At 37.6% G+C, this 12,643-nt stretch overlaps 1 long non-coding RNA gene across 2 annotated transcripts; it reads left to right on the top strand.

Annotated features, from left to right (window-relative positions):
* The first annotated feature begins 2,406 nt into the window (after positions 1–2,406).
* Positions 2,407–10,509, top strand: LOC146003940 (uncharacterized). 2 transcript variants are annotated; one of them, XR_014443875.1, is made up of 3 exons: positions 2,407–2,513; positions 8,741–8,902; positions 10,191–10,509. It is a non-coding gene; the product is annotated as an uncharacterized LOC146003940 (long non-coding RNA). The 2 variants fall into 2 exon arrangements; XR_014443874.1 differs by lacking the exon at positions 2,407–2,513 and adding an exon at positions 3,693–3,874.
* Positions 10,510–12,643: the final 2,134 nt, after the last annotated feature.

The following is a 12,643-nucleotide window of genomic DNA, read 5'->3' as shown; positions in this document are numbered from 1 at the left end:
TTGCTGTCATGCTTGGCATGGTGATAAGTCAAAACTGACCGCGTACAATTATAAGATTATAATACAGTTTTATTATTAGTGTTAGGTTTCATCCAAGTTTGTTGGAAATACACCGTGAAATTGCACATGCAATTCTATACACGACCTGAATAGTCTAAATTTCGAGTGAGATTGCAACATTGCGTGAATGGCAGAGGCGGAGCCACGATTTTTTGTCTGGGGGACAGGGCAAGTACCAGGAAGTTAAACGTGTCAATAATAATAACAATATAAATAATAATAATAATGGCATTATTATAATTATTATTGGCAATTTTTCATGGAATTGTTTCAGCACGTTCAATTTCACATTAGCTAATAATGGAAAACAAGCACACGAACTGTATTTTTGAAAGACGAAAGTGACGAATATAATTATTTTCGTACATATGACATGTGTAACTTCCATGTAGAACATGTTTTACACATAATGCAACATGGAGCGACGTAAAATAAGAAAGAAACATGTAACACTGAATTGTACAAGTATTCAATGTTTCTGTAACACACACAGACACACATACACACACACACACACACACACACACACACACACACACACACATATATATATATATATATATATATATATATATATATATATATATATATATATATACTGGGTGAGTCTTTTAAAAGAGGCCCCGTGGAAAATGTGCTCCTTGCTTGTAGGCAACCCTGGTACACTGAAGAGAAGAGCGGGGCAGAGAACAGTCCAGGATATGTCATGTCCTGTCATGTTGTCGAATATGCTTGGCACCGATATCCTGGACTGTTCTCTAACCCGCTCTTCTCTTCTGTGTACCAAGGTTGCCTATATGCAAGGAGCGCATTTTCCACGGGGCCTCTTTTAAAAGACTCACCCAGTATAATTTAAATACATCACATAATCAATTCATCCAGTTCATAACAAAGCAACAGCAAAAATAACATCAATTGTCTCTCGCATATGTTTGCTCCGTTTTCTCCAAATAATTGTTCATACATTTAGAACAAAACTGTTTAACAGCAACAGTCCGAAGTACATATTTGGTCTTACTTCTTTTTCTAGTAATTTACAATACATTACAGAAAAGAACCACATTGCGAGCGAACCGAGCAAGACATTGTTTAGATCCAATTTTTGCAAACTGAAAACTATATTGATATAACAGGCCGCAAATAATTTCACGGGGCTCCATGGCATTATCTCTTTTGCATTTTTTTTCATTTAGATCGTTTGGTGCGGAGGGTCGCCCGACTCCTGCCGCTCTGAACTTGATAAAACTGCAATAAAGCAGGCATTCCGAGCGAAGCGAGCAAGCAAATTTTACAAAACTTATTTTTATTTGGATAAAATTTGAAATGAAAGGGGCAATTGCTCCTATGTGGCCCCCCTGCAGGTGATCTTGGCCGTCTGGAAGAAAAATGCAAGAGAGATATAAAAACTAATTCCATTTTGAGTATCATTTTGTCCTGCTACTCTTAGATTCTGTTAGCCTTGCTTTTCTGCTTTCCCCCGCTAGAATTGGTTTCCGTCCAAGGTTGGGAGGGGTGGCAATGCCCCCCTGGCCCCCCTGTGTTTGCTCCACTGGGTGAATGGTATGGGTGGGATGGGAATTCCAGTTCGTCACCCTCCAAGGTCAGTCAATCTGTTCGCTATTGTCCTACCTGCAACTTTTAAAAGTGCATTTTCTGAAAAGTCATGGCGACTGTCACCGATTTTGCGTTAGTTGCAATTGTCCTAGACATGTGCGTGTTTCGAGCCAAATTTTACATGCATGTTAAGAAGAATGCTGCAAATTTGGTCAAAAATTTTAGGGTGGTCGTAAATTTCCCCCTTTTTTTCTGGTGTTTGGGTATTCAATGGCCCTGTAGTATAATGATAATATGCCTATGCTGTTTCGTATCGTACCCAAGGTGTTGGGTAAAACTGACAAGTTTGTTGTTAGCCTAAACCTAACAGGAAGCAGACAAAGGAATGCTTAATAAGAAATTACGTAAACGTTGGGTGTTGGATGGTAGATGTGGAGGTGATAGGCGGGAGTCGAGGAGTGTTGGTGGTGAGGAATAGGTGAGAGCTGTAAGAGAGTTTTTGGGACAGTGATGGGAGTGCGGAGTGAAATCCGAGAGGGAGGTCAGATATGTGACAAACGTCATTATTGAAAGGACAACCTTGTAACGAACCTGAGCGTTTAAGATTTTATATTTGTAAGCTATTAAGATTTTAAAATGGCTGTTACTTCAAATAATGTGCAAGCTGTCACAGACGACTATAGTTAGATTGGTACAGTTTTGTTTGGAACTTGTATATATATTTATATATACGTCATAATCTGCTCGCATTGACGTCACTTTTCTATCTCGGCTGAGGAAGTGTATCAACCCGCCTGAATGTTTTCTCCTGACGACGGACTGATTTGAAAAATAGGCGAAGGTAGAGGAATCAACAGAAACGTAATAACGGTTAATGGAATGCCCGAATAGTATAATTGGTAATTAATTTCGTTTCATTCTAGCTATACTCGGAAATAATAATTAAGTACAGAAACTTTCGTGTATTTACGTTTGTCTTGTCCAACGTTAATTCTATATGCAAGTGTGTTTAGTGATTGTGATGTGATTTAATATGCTATAGAATTGTTCTTTACGTCTCTAAAGGCAGAAACGTAAGCAAATCTGATCTTGCTTGTAAGTCCACATACGATAGGAAACATAAGTGATTATGAGAGAGATAAGTGATTATAAAACTGCGTTTCACTTTGAATACCGTGTTGTCTTTCTTTTCTACCCAGCAAGCCCTGATGAATGATAAAGAGTCTCATGTTCCCGACACAAGGAGTAGCGGACTAACTTTGTAACGACTAGTGTCCAACTGGAGTACGTTGCAACCTGTGGCAGTAATCATCACCCGAACGGGAGGCAAGTAAGATCCTTTTCCTAACAATCATATCGATTCAGTCGTGGAGAGTATAAACCCCATTTCTAGTTCAAGTCAAATATTTTGCCATTCCTTGGAACGAAATCTCTCGCACATCTCACTTTCAGGCCAAGCGAGTAATAACTTTCAGGAGATGATTGATGAATAGCTACGCCAACCAAGAGACAACTCTGGGTCTCTGGTTCGATCTCAACGTAGTATTAACACTACGTTACGGTTTTAAGTGTGCGGCATATTCTTCTCGATATTACTTTCCTCAGAGAGTGTTCCAACCTTCCCAACGATTTAACATCCATGTTGGGAGATGATGGCTGTTTTAGCAAATGTCTATACAGTATGTACCATACTTGTTCGTACAGGCTGTATACATTGTATGAAACCCCTCTGGACGTGTTCAGTTGGCGAAATATGATAACGAAGGGTGTCCAGTATTCAGGGAGGACATTCATCTGTACGAACAACATTATAAACCAGAAGCTATACGCTATAAGTGGTGCCGACGCACCTAAAACTTTTACCTCATTCATTCATTCTATGTTGAAGGGGCATTTTCGTTATTTGTCAACACATGTTTCTTCCATTTATCTAATATGGAAATATTTGCTATGATTCATGCATCTTACGTACGAGGAAACGTTTCATGCTTGAATCACTCGCTTCCTTCGTCTCGGCTCTTCCTTACGAAATTCGTCGACGACACTTCCTGAACAGAATGAGATAGGACAGGAAACCGGATCGAGTATACGTGCTGCTTTGGAATCCCGCCACTGGGCGAATGCGTCAAGCAGGTGGTTATAAAAACGTTTGGCGATCGTCCGAGAGTTGGAAGTGAAAGGTGGATTGTTTGCGAGAAGAGAAGGGGACTTGAGGCAGCACATCACAATACGATGAGGGTTTTCCTAGTGTTGGTTGCAGGTGAGTTCAAATGCTCAGATAACTTATGTTACTTTTCATATTTTTTTCCCTTCTCGTCTACTGTGATAGAATATTAAAGCTAAGATCAGAAGCAACAGGGTCACTCTCATAAGGTATTGCTACCCATTTGTACTGTATGAGCAAAGATCTTTTCGAAAATTTCTCTAATTTCAATAACTGTTGTCCTCCTCCGTGACGGTGCGGTCTAATGCGTTGTGCTTTGGACTCCGACTGCGGGACGGACGGCATGGGTTCGAGTCCACCTGGGTTCAGTCTCTGGGCTCTCGGCCTGTGTATAGGACCGGTGGCAACCCACCATCGTGAGGAAATTGGGGTCTCGGAATTCTCCTATAACGGCTGGGGTTTGGACGTGCTGACCTCACGTCATCCCATTAACGGTTGAAGATCTCCAGACCTCTAGGTAGGATTGTAGGAGGAAGACTGGCAGTCGGGAGATAGGCCAAGGCCCTTCCAGTGCTGTCGAGCCATGGGTTATATTTATTTTATTCAATAACTGTTACGATATTCGAAATCATAGAAAATTGCATGTCTAAAGAATGGATGATATTCAACTTGACGTCATGACACGGTGCACTTTGAGAGGAAACAGCAGCATGAAGTCGGGAAAACAGATTCGCACGTGTTAACCTTTACTCTCCCGATGATACCATATGGTATCATCAGAGTAAGGTCGTACTGCCCCGATGATACCATGGTATCATGGTGCTGATTACGAAATGAACCTGGACCTTCATACTCTTATGTTTGGGTGGAAACTCTGCAACAGGTCTGGAGCAAGCCTGGGAAATTCACATGTTTTACCAGTATCTGATCTGTTTTTCCGAAATATGGCGATGGAGCGTGATTTCGCGCATTGAATTGTGGGGGAAGTTGCTCGCTGAACATCATCCAATGCTTGCAGAATTTTTAAGTGAATCTTCAAATTTTTGAAAGTGTATGTACAATCATCGGCAATAAAAATGGGAGAACCTAGATTCTGAAATACTCGCTCCTTGCAAGGTGTTATGTGTGTTGTCTAACTCTACGGGGATAAGTGGATTTTAATAGCAAATTTTCAATGGCATCTTCTACCACCGCCGTAAAGTAGGCAACACACTTAACGCCTCGCAGGAAAGGTACTTCAGGATCTAGGTTGTCCCACTTTTATTTCCGGTGAGTGTACATGTTCCAGGTGTTTTATCTTCAATTTAAACAGTTGAACACACTTTTTAGAACAGTTGTGAGCTACTATTAGTCCAGGGGCATATTTCAATATTTCTATTGTCCGTGGGTTTTTGAATGAAGGGAATATATGACTACCGGCGATACGTTGCTAGTGTGGTATATTTTTCACTTGTTATTTATTAACATAAAATGCCTCTGGAAAAAATTGATAATAGAACTCTAAATCAAGATATGCACAATATTTCATGTGTAGAACCTCCATGGTGGCCAACTTGGATTTTGGACGTCATGTATGGTCTCTGGCACATTTTTCAACAAAACACCTGTAGTAAAACATGATTGCATCTCTCCAAATGAAGGCATCCTCCATACATATGTCTTCCCTTCGTGCAAAAACCCAACAAACTTACAAATGGTCAAAATGACTCCTCAAGGAGACAAAGAGATATGGTTGATTTCTTTGATAATGTCTGCAGAGTGCAGAGGCAGTCATCTTGGATGTATGACGTCACACAAGCCATACGCCACGATAGCAGGCATCAACAAAATATCACAGCCAGTAATGTTTGCCCTTTATATGCCAGAATGTCGAGTAAAGTGTAAAATACGCTTAGAAGCCTTGCAGAAAAGGACACAAAATAGTTTCACTGTATATATTTCCATAACAGTTTGAGATACGAAAAAAACTGTAACAATCAATTGTGTTTCTTTTTCAATTCTAAACAAAAACTGTATCTATAACATTTTGTCAGAAACCACTCTTAAAGGAGCTATGATCGATTTTCTTTGTTAGTGCATGAAGCGGCAGCCATCTTGGATTTATGACGTCACACAGGCCATATGCCACATTTACGGGCAAAACACCTGGTAGTACATGATTGTGTACCATCCTAGCAACGTATCACAGGTAGTCATATATTCCCTTCATTCAAAAACCCACGGGATTAGGCCTACATATGCTCCTGGACTACATATATATAGAGGACTACACTTTCTGCACGTGGCGGCGATTGGGTTCCAAAACCGTGGGGGCAAGGTTCCCAAACTGGAGGGGGGGCAAAGACAGAATACTTCCCTTTGTAGATAAGTTATAGCATAGTGCGAAGGCAAAAGTGGCAAGAAATGGGGGCAACTGCCCCCTCTCGCCCCCCTAATCGCCGCCACTACGTGCAGAAAATGTACTTCTTGTAGTCGATAGGAAATAAGTACATTTTTTTACATTGTTGTTTAATATACAATGCTTGCAATGGCTGTGGTCATGAGCATGCGCAGGAAAAAGATTCGGGAGGGGATTGGACAGATCCATAATTGTCATTACATGCACACACACATAAAACAGAACCAATTCGGAAACTATTTGTCAGATTACTGTGTATGAAAACTCAAAATCTCTTTATATAACATTTAAATATGAGGAGTGGTTGGAATCTCTTTAATTTACCAATCCTACTTAAGGAGTAAAATATTAGGTGTAATTGTACGTAAAATGCTCTCATCAAAGGTTCATACTGACTATTTCTTGAGACCTATTGCTTACAAGGTTCCTAAATATAGGACTAACGCAATTTCCTTATTTTAGTCAATAGTAACAATGGTGATGGATTTATAAAAACTCTAAGAGATCATGTGTTAGGAACTAATTGTAGAAATATTGGACGTGGTGCTGTATCTGGTCATTACTGTGCTCTGCTTTAAGTAACATAAGTAACAATAAACTATTATTATTATATTTACACGAAAATACGGGATGTACAGTGGGATCTAAGAGTATTACCGTGCAAATTGTCCATCACCATGTTCGTGCACTTTATTTGTCCCAATAAGAACTTCAATCATTGAAACAAAACTCAAAACAAGCTGTTGACAACTTCTGCACCAGCATACATAAGAACCCATCGCTTAAAAACACATAGGATGCAAGGGGAAAATTAATGAAAATAGTCATGTACAATTTGCACGGTAATACTCATGGATCCCACTGTACATACTTTCTTATTGCATTACGGCGACCATTGTTTGTTAGCTAATTATATTGTATTGATTTAAAATTATGTTATTTTTGTTCATTTAACAACTGATATTTGTTTTTGAATAATAGTTTCGTTGAACACTGGTGATGGCCGTAACTGTATTACTAAAAACAGTCCATTATTATATAACTAGCTACTCACACTCGGGTTTTCCCATGTTGTATTACGTACATGTTAGGTGTGTTCACTAGTTTGTTTCGTAAAGCACCACCATATTGAGATGTGTAATACACACAACGCCTTTAATTGAGGACTTTGTTTATAATAGAATTATTACTCTGTTTCTATGTGCAGGGATTGGGCTGTAAACGTATAAAAAAAAGTTTAACATACCTTTCTCCCCTTAGGGGTTGAATTTTGGAAAAACCCTTCTTAGTAGATGTTTATGTCATTAGAGGAAAACGACCCTAAACACTCAACCTAGGTCCAGGGTGTGCGCTGAGTGAGTCATTGAACGAGAACAAGCTCTTTTAAACATATTAATATTATGATAATTGATTGTTATAGCCTGTGTAAGATTTTGGTTTCTCTCTCTCCGAATGAAAGAAAGGTATGGTTAAGGTAAAGCCCTTTCTTTCTTGCTCTGGTTCGGATTTAAGATTATTTGTTTTTAATTGGGATTAAATATACCCTTCCGATTGACCGATGAAAGATAGCTATGAACCTACATACTGGGCCTCCATAGGTACGTGGTACACCCTACATCAAGTATTTTAATTACTAGAATATAAATTTCACTGGATAGAATTGTATGACAATTTATTTACCAAAACTTAAATTTAGTATTAGAACAATAATATTATATATATATATATATATATATATATATATATATATATACATAAACTGTCATTAACAATTATGACCTCAACTATAACATTAATATATATATCTATCAAAATAATTTTCAATAGTTATCCTTAACTAATAATTGACTTTCTCTCCTTTTACTGATTATTTAATTGGTATCATTATTCATCCATGTTTATCTGATTGCGTAAAAGAATATTTCTATGTTAAATTGTTAATTCTTAATTAATCTGATATTTTCCATATCTTTAAAATCGAGGCAACAGAAATAATAATACATTGCGATATCAGGGGGATAAAGGGTGATTCTTCCACATAGAAAACACAATTGTCAACCTCACTTCCACGTAGTACACCCTGGACTGCATTTTGCAGACTAACGAGGCTCTGGCGACTGACCCCATGACCAGTATAATTCTGTGTGTTGTCCTGTTTGTTATCCTTATGTGTGCTGAGTTCCTCTTTACAGCCCCAGCTTTTAACCGGTCAGAATATTTTAAGATTTTAGTTATGCGACACTATAGTTTTGTTATATGTTATGGTAAGGGGCTGGACCCCGCATAACGTGACGGGTGCAAATACCTTAAGTGCTGACGCACCCAAAATTTTAAATTCAAATTAAAATTAAAAAAAAATTGCGATATGAAAGAAAGGGCCATGTTCATACATTTTTTTCATACAAAATTTTACATTTACACATGACGTGCTCGAAACAGATCCAAAGCAGTTTTACGAAAGTATCGAGAAAATGATATAGTGCTAAAATAATATGAGAAGCTCTAAAAACACTTCACTAAGAATCGCATCGAAACTTCCTAATGATATGTTGTTATTTTGCTAGGCTTGTTCCTGGTCGAATCTGTCGTATCCCAAGTGTGTCCCTTCTGCACATGTCTGCCAATGTACAACCCAATCTGCACGAGGAACTCAAAGAGAGAGTGGAGGTCGTTCAGCAGCGTGTGTGAGATGAAATGCAATAACCAATGCAAGGCCAAGAATGAAGGTGAGTCTTTGGATACTTCTTGAGTTGTGGTTAGAGTATCTTTGCTCAAAAAGTGACATAGGGTTAAAGTTATTATGGGGAAAATATAACTCAGTTTCGATTACCCTTTTTAAAAATAAAACACAGTTACTTTTTTGGAAATGTACTAACTGTTAAAGTTACAGTTAATCTTTTTAAATATAACTCAGTTACAGTTACTCTTGGGAAATATAACACAGTTACAGTTAATCTTTGGGAAATATAACTCAGTTACAGTTACTCTTTGGGAAATATAACTCAGTTACAGTTACTCTTTGGGAAATATAACTCAGTTACAGTTACTCTTTGGGAAATATAACTCAGTTACAGTTACTCTTTGGGAAATATAACTCAGTTACAGTTACTCTTTTGCAAATGTAACTCAGTTGCAAAAAATAAAAACTAACGTGAGTTTTATATTTGTAGTAACTTTATTCTAGAATTCGTAGAATGTGTTACACATGGTGTTCCTTTCCTAAAATTAACACTAACTTTAATTAACTTAGGCAGATGCAACAAAGTTCAAAGTGAACTTTAAAATTACGTCACAAAAAAAATTCTCGTAATAATGTAGGCCTATTATATATGAAGGTGAACATCTTATTACTATATTTTAGTGAATCATAATTATGTTCATTACAGTTGGAGCGCATAGAAAAGTAACTATTAATTTCGTTATTTCTGACCGTTACTTCCAAAAACACTGGTGCCAGGTATATAGTTAGTTCTCTCAAGTAGGGGTAGTATGAAGACAAAACAATTCTCTGTCTATCCTCGATATTTGGAAAGAGGTAGACAGGTATAACTGATCGCACAAGACTCAAACATCTTTTTGATCAAGCTCCGCCCTTCGTCTTCTGACGTAATTGTGAATTACTTCGTTGTTAGGGTTAGTTGTCTTAGCATGAATACGCTGCAGCTTATCGAGGCTTGAGCAAGGGCTATTATCTATGCTAAGAGACTAAAGTTACTAGACGTCCTTTTTAGCTAGGACAGTTCCTTTGTTTCCCTGTCTAAGCCTAACCTAACAACGAAAGCATTTTGCCTGACGTCAGGAGTCGAAGGGCAGGGCTCCAACGTTTATGAATCGACAACGAGACTTCGAGTATGGAATAAATATACGTAGATAATTGGTTCGGTTTATTTTATTTAGCGTTTTGTCGAGATCGAAATTCACTATCACTCGTTTTATTATAAATATTTTATTAACCTAGAAACTACACTCTTACCTTATAAAGGTTATTAATATTATATGTACCTTCTGTTCCAGAATTTCGTTTTCGACGTAGAGGGGCATGCTCTACCAAAGGACAGGCCGCGTTAAGAAGAAAAGTTAGCAATTCCTCTGTCAAGCAATAAATAACAAATCGCCACTCAAGAGATGTCATCGTCTTCCATCCTAAATCGTGTTACGCTCATCCTCTGATTTTCTATTCTCTTCATATTTCTGTAAATAAAATTTATCATTCATTAATATTACTACTTTTGACTATATTTGCTTTTCGTTTTCAATAGTAAGGTTAAACAATTTGTCAATTTGCATATGTATTTTAGATATATCAAAGTTTGGCATCATCATTTCTAATAATGCTACTTGCAAGCAATGTTAATTCCTAAACACATGTTGTCTAGGCTAGATGGTAATATTCTAGTATTAAAAGCAAAGAGTGTCAAATTCTGTTAGGTTTTCTACCAAGAACTACACTTTTCGTAGATGAATATTCAGTAAGATCAAATACAAGTAAGTAAAAGTCACAAAAAATATCCAATATTAAAAATTAATGTTATTCTCCCTGAATATTTCATTAGCATATGGTGTGCTAATTTACTTGTTAAGATTACTACAAGTTTAAAGCTTAAGGAACTTTTTAAGATATATCATTCTTCAAATCTCGGATTATAAACTATAAGTACAACAATTAATTAACATTCTTCACTTACTTTAAAATATATATATATATGTATATGTCCCGTACTTCAAACTTATAGCACTGACTAGTGTGTGTGTGTGTGTGTGTGTGTGTGTGTGTGTGTGTGTGTGTGTGTGTGTGTAAAGAAGCAACAACCACCTCCCTCCCTTGTGTTCATGTTCCACGACGCAGCACTGAATATCAAAAAGAAATCTGATCCAAAATCTTTGTTTGTAAGTGCCACAATAATTCAAACAGCGTTTTCCACGTTAAACTGTGAAATGTGCCATGGTTTATAATGTGGTAAACGTGAAATGTGGCTGGTAGCCCTCTAAGTAGTTCAAAGGGCGAGTAAAGAGGTCACTGTGCACGTTCTTACGACTGATGTGCGGAACGATGCGATTTCCCAACACTTTAGCTTTTGGCACTTACAACGTTTACCACTTTTAGTCCAATTCATTAAAATTGGTTACATTACAGAGAATATGGTTCGTTTCTATGTTAATATCTATGAGCAAAGATGAATATGATTTCGATTTTTGCAACTGGAAATACAAAGAGCAATTTTTTTGTTCGATTTATGAGACATGCCTATTTTATTCTTCTTACTAAAAATTAAGCATTAAGATCCTTAAACAGTTTCAAGTTTCAAATTGTGTTTAAATACATTTATAATACTGCGCCAAACACAAGATTATTTTTATTCTTTTTTTGTGGACAATAAATTATAATTGGGAAGTTCGAACTTATACTCTGTCCCAGCTATCTGTAGAGCAAGCAAACGAAATCCAAGTCTCTGCGCAAGTAGTGACGCGAGACGGCTCCACCAATGAACACGTGAGAGGACCGGAATTGCGTGGAATGGGGGAAAGAGACTGCCTTCCCAGCAGCGTGTACTCCTTCGCTCTGGCCACTCAATTTCCCTCGCTGTTCTGACGCTATGCGCTGCCTTGCTCCACAGTTAGCTGGGACAGAGTATAGTGATCAAAAAAGAAGGCTCTACTTGTTTGGTGTACCTTAAACGGATTCTGTCAATGCGGTTCTTATACTAATAAGGAAGGAATTTTGACGGTAAGAGTGAATTTCAAATCGTGGAGTAACAAGAAATTGCAAGTTCGACTTATGTACACTTACACTTACACTGATAGAGCTGAAATGATTGATTCACTGACGTACGCAAGGGGGAGATGATGGGCATACAGCCCCCTAGGAATTTTGAGAAAATCAAAATTTTCAAATGAAAGTTGTAAAGAAAACAGGAAAAACTAAAGTGGTAAATGTTAACCAAGACTAAAATGATCCTGCTTGCCATTTTTGTCTTCGCAAACTTTCAAAACGAATGTTAAAATAGTAATTACAAAATATTTTGTAATGTGTGACGTCCTAGAACGCACTATATGTAATATCCACTGTTGCCAGCCCCGTCCAAAAAAATAATCAAAATATGAAAAAAAAATCCTGCGTGCGCTAGTGGATTGATTGATTGAAATGAAAATTGTGGGTGCGTCTGCACTTAGTATCAGATTAAAAATTATAGATACTGGAGTTTGAACTCCAATTAAGAACGAGTTACATCAACATTTAGCTTATTCACTTATGCGTTAATCTATGCTAACCAATTTTTTTCTTTCGAGTATGACTTCTATTTTTTTTTTTCGTCCTGAGAACAAAAAAAAGGGCCGGGTTTTTAGAGTTTTGGAAACAATGTCCGTTGAACAGCTGAACCTGCCGGCGAGCTCTGGGAGTCGATCCTTCCGGTGTAGCCACGTTCATCGTACAGCTTTACTCCGCTGAATAAAAATCTATATAAAAT

This window comes from Lepisma saccharinum, chromosome 21 (assembly GCF_977018435.1).
Source record: "Lepisma saccharinum chromosome 21, izLepSacc3.1, whole genome shotgun sequence".
In the NCBI taxonomy this organism is placed as follows: domain Eukaryota; kingdom Metazoa; phylum Arthropoda; class Insecta; order Zygentoma; family Lepismatidae; genus Lepisma; species Lepisma saccharinum.
Note: the sequence above shows the minus strand (reverse complement) of the source record. Positions and strands in the feature narration are given on the sequence as shown.